Genomic DNA, 4554 nt, shown 5'->3' on the forward strand with positions numbered 1-4554 from the left:
CACGATGATGACAGCAGAGTGGTAAGGAAATTCAGAGGCCATTCTGAGCATGGATGTTATGTAATTGCCCAGGTCATATGCCCATGAAGCCAGTCCTGTTAGGGGGTGACATCAGTGCTGCAGGTAGATCACCGAAGATCGCTTGACATCAACCATCTATCATGTCTTACATAAGCATCGCTTTCATCAACCCCTTCCAAGACTAGTTATTCTCTCCTCCATAACTTCAGAATACTGTACTCACTTTCCTTCTAATAGACCTCTCTTGAATAATTTTAAACTGTGGTCTTCATTGGAGTGTCTAAAAGAATATTCAGAACACTATATGCCCCCTTCAGAACTTTGCCAACTAAAAATTATCATTCAAAGTTTAAAAGGTAGAAATAAACATAATTTTCAGTATATTGTGAATATTGACATTTAAAACTCCCATATGACCATTTAAAGTGGACCCTATGGACTCTTTATGCCCTGGAAATTGTTGACTCACCATTATTTACTTCAAAGTAAATAAAACAAGCTTTTCTTAACTGTCAGGAATTTAATATACTGCTTTGTTTCCTTGACTCTGCTCCATTTTCCCACATATATTTTTACTCGAGTGTTTCATGATAATTACCCTTTTATTCATGTAATAATAATGTTTATGTGTGTCGGAATTTTTGTTTCCTTTAACATTAGGCTCAAATGTTTAGCCAACTTGCTCAGTCGTGTCCGACTTTGCGATCCCATGGATTATACAGTCCATGGAATTCTCCAGACCAGAATACTGAAGTGGGTAGCCTTTCCCTTCTCCAGGGAATCTTCCTAACCCAGGGATCAAACCCAGGTCTCCTTTATTGAAGGTGGATTCTTTACCATCTGAGCCACCAGGGAAGCCCTAAAATGTTTAAAATGTTATTAATAAAAAAAAAATAAGACATCATTGATTTATAACCTATATAAGTTTCATGTACAACATTATATTTCAACTTCTGTTTACACTACAGCTTGCTCAACGTCAAAATTTAGTTTCCATCTGTCAGCCTACGTTTTTCAGTCTCTTTCCTCTTTGGTAACCACTATTCTTTTCTCTATATATATGTGTTTGTTTTTGTTTGCATTGGTTTACTTCTCTGGTTGTTTACTGATTTATGCATTTCACACGTGAGTGAAATCATATGATATTTATCTTTCTCCTTCTGGTTTATTTCACTTAGCATGGTACCCTCAAGGTCCACCCATGTTGTCACAATGGAAAGATATCATGCTTTTTAATGACTTAGTAGTATTTCAGTCTATTTTCCTTCTCCTTCCTGGAGAAGGAAATGGCAACCCACTCCAGTGTTCTTGCCTGGAGAATCCCAGGGACGGGGGAGCCTGGTGGGCTTCTGTCTATGGGGTCACACAGAGTCGGACACGACTGAAGTGACTCAGCAGCAGTATTTCGGTCTGCATGCATCTTCCTTATCCATTTATGCATTTATCTGAACTTACTTTCCGTACCTCAGCTGTTGTAAATAATACTGCAGTGAACTTAGTGGTCTATGTATCTTTTGGTCACTCAGACGGTAAAGAATCTGCCTGTAATTCAGGAAACCCAGATTCAATCCCTGGGTCAGGAAGATCTCCTGGAGAAGGGAATGGCAAACCACTCCAGTACTCTTGCTTGGAGAATTCCGTGGACAGAGGAGCCTGGTGGGGTATAGTCTACGGGGTCGCAAAGAGTCAGACACAATTGAGTGACTAGCACACACATATCTTATCAAATGAGTGTTTTTCTATTCTTTGATAAATACACTAATTTGAAAAGCTGGATCATATGGTCTTCCTATTAAGTTTTTGAAGGATTTCCATATTGTTTTCCATAATGACTGTACCAATATACATTCCTAGAAACAATGCCCCAGGGTTCTCCCTTTCCCTGTATCCTCACCGTGTTTATCTTGACTGTTTTAGTTTTTAGCTTTAACAACTTGTTACCATATTCATCCTGAAGCTTTTTATAAAGGTAAAAATAATTTTAAGGATAAATATTATCATTTTATTTGATCTCTTTTGATTTTCTATGAGCCTTGAGAAAACAGACTCAGTGCCTTTTTCAAAAAAATTATTTAGCTATAATTGATATACAATGTTATGTTAGTTTCATGCGTACAGCAAAGTGAATCTGTTATACATATGCATACACAATACATATATCCACTTTTTTAAAGATTCTTTTTCCATATACAGCATTGCAGATTATTGAACAGAGTTCCCTGTGGTACATAGCAGGTCCTTATTAGTTATCTATTTTATATGTAATAGTGCCTTGTCGTTTTTTATATTAATCATCCTAACAAGTTTGAGTGATATCTCATTGTGTTTCTAACTTTTATTTCCCTAGTAATTAAGTGACATTGAACACTTTTTGTATGCTTGTCGGCCATCTGAATCTCTTCTTTGGAAAAATGCCCATCAGAACTTCTGTCCATTTTTAATATGTTCATTTGTTTTTCTGCTGTTGAGTTGTATGAGTTATTTATATGTTTTCAATATTAACCCCTTATTGGATATATGATTTGCAAATATCTTCTCATTTTGTAGGCTATCTTTTTGTTTTGTTTCCTTTGCTGTGCAGAAGCTTTTTAGAGAAGCTGTTAATCATTTATATATTTATTGAAGATTTTCAGGTACTGTTCTACATGTTGTACATACATTCAGTAATTTACTTAATCCTCACAATAATTCAAGAGTTAGATATAATTAATCATTGTCCCAATTTTACAGGTCACCAAAATAGACATAGAAGTGTTCAGTAACATGCTCAAAGTAGAAAACCAACAATAGAGGAGAGAGCATTCAAACTCAGGCCCTCTGATTTCAGATCTTATGCTCTTAACCACTGTCCAAAGTTTTGGAGTTCAGATTCAAGTTCTCTCCAGATGTTTCATCTTTGGTTTTCTTTTTTTGTCACTTAACATCCCAATAGAGAAACCCACCATGAGATGCAGTGTCCACTCCAGAATAGAACTGACTAGCATTTTGGAAAGCTACTGTCCCTTCTGAGATGATACAGAAACTACCTTATTACCTTGTTCTGAGCAATTCAGAATTGATCAAGGAGCATATTCAGTGTAATCGTTAACATGTCCCATTTATCTGATCATTCTTCATAAAGGGCTTTCTCCCATATCACCATCTCTCTCACATCATAGGTTTTATCTATGTAAATGTATCTGGACAATTTTCCTTCCCATTTACCTTTAATTCTCATCTCCAACAGCTGCAAGAACTCATACTGAGACCTTCCACAAGTGAGGCAGTCTTGGAAGTTGATTCCGAATCTCTGTGGTCCGAGCCCCCTGGATTATTGGGTTGAGCACAGGAGGCGCCAGCACACAGAGATCAGGCAGAAAGATGTGCGCATGCCTGGGGACTCGTGATTGGCCAACACGGTGGGTGAGGAAGGAGAAGAAGGCAGGGATGTAGAAGACCAGGATGACCCCAAGGTCATCAGAGACTTGCACCTGGCATCTTAAGATGGAAGACGAAAGACAGCATGGAGAATAAAGCCATAGGAAATGGCAATGAGGGTGGAATCCAGATCCAAGCCAGAAGGGCCACAGTTAGCCCATAGACTATGTTGACAGTGATGTTGGCACAGACCAGTCGAGCAATGCCCATGTGGTCACAGTATCTGTGTGCCATGATATGGTGCTGACAGCAGTCGCCTCAACAGGAAGATGAAGGGGGAGACAAAGCTATATTCCTGAATATACCCACAAGGCCAATTCTACCTATGACAGCATGGTTGAGGATGGTTATGTATCTTAGTGGGTTGCAGATAGCCATGTATCGATCAAAGGCCATGGCAAGAAGAACCGAGGACTCTAGAGCATAAATAGAATGTACACAAAACATCTGGGCCAGGCACCCATCAAAGGAAATCTCAGCTGCTTGGAACCACAAAACAGCCAACATTCTGGGCACAGTGGTGGAGAGCCAGGTCAGTGAGAGGAGGCAAAGGAAGAGGCACATGGGCATGTGAAGGGCACTGTCTGTCACTATGACCAGGATGAGGGTGGCGTTCCCAGCCAGTGCCACCATATACATGGCACAAAAGGGGATGGCAATCCAGATGTGAGCCCACTCCAGCCCTGGGATCCCCATCAGGAAGAGAGTGGCTGGGAGACGGTCATCGCTGATGTTGGATGCTGGCATTCTGTGTGGCAAATAAGGGCTCTGTCCAAGGGGTGATGGTACAACAGTCCTGCAGCATGAGAGATCTGATTCATTCACATAAAATGATGATTTTTCTGTGAAGTCATCTTTTTAAAGCTGAGAAAAATATTTATTGGTATAACCTGCTTAAGAATCTTAAAAGTTTCTATAACATAAATCACTTTTCATCTGCTAATTCCTATACTCATCAATCATGCTTTGAGTTCTATATCCCAAGAAGCATGATAAGAATTTAAGCATTTGCCCTGTCAAACCCCTCTAGACTTATCTCCTACCACATTCTGCACATCATTCAGTTGTTTTTCTGTCCTGATACATCTAGGAATATTTATTGTCTCTCTCTTTTTT

The 4554-nt window shown here is 39.3% G+C and overlaps 1 pseudogene; it reads right to left on the reverse strand.

The window, feature by feature from the left end:
* Positions 1-3257: 3257 nt before the first annotated feature.
* Positions 3258-4259, reverse strand: LOC129553888 (olfactory receptor 52D1-like; annotated as a pseudogene).
* Positions 4260-4554: the final 295 nt, after the last annotated feature.

Source organism: Moschus berezovskii, chromosome 14, assembly GCF_049115385.1.
Source record: "Moschus berezovskii isolate FMDL1 chromosome 14, NW_MosBer_1.0, whole genome shotgun sequence".
Lineage (NCBI taxonomy): Eukaryota > Metazoa > Chordata > Mammalia > Artiodactyla > Moschidae > Moschus > Moschus berezovskii.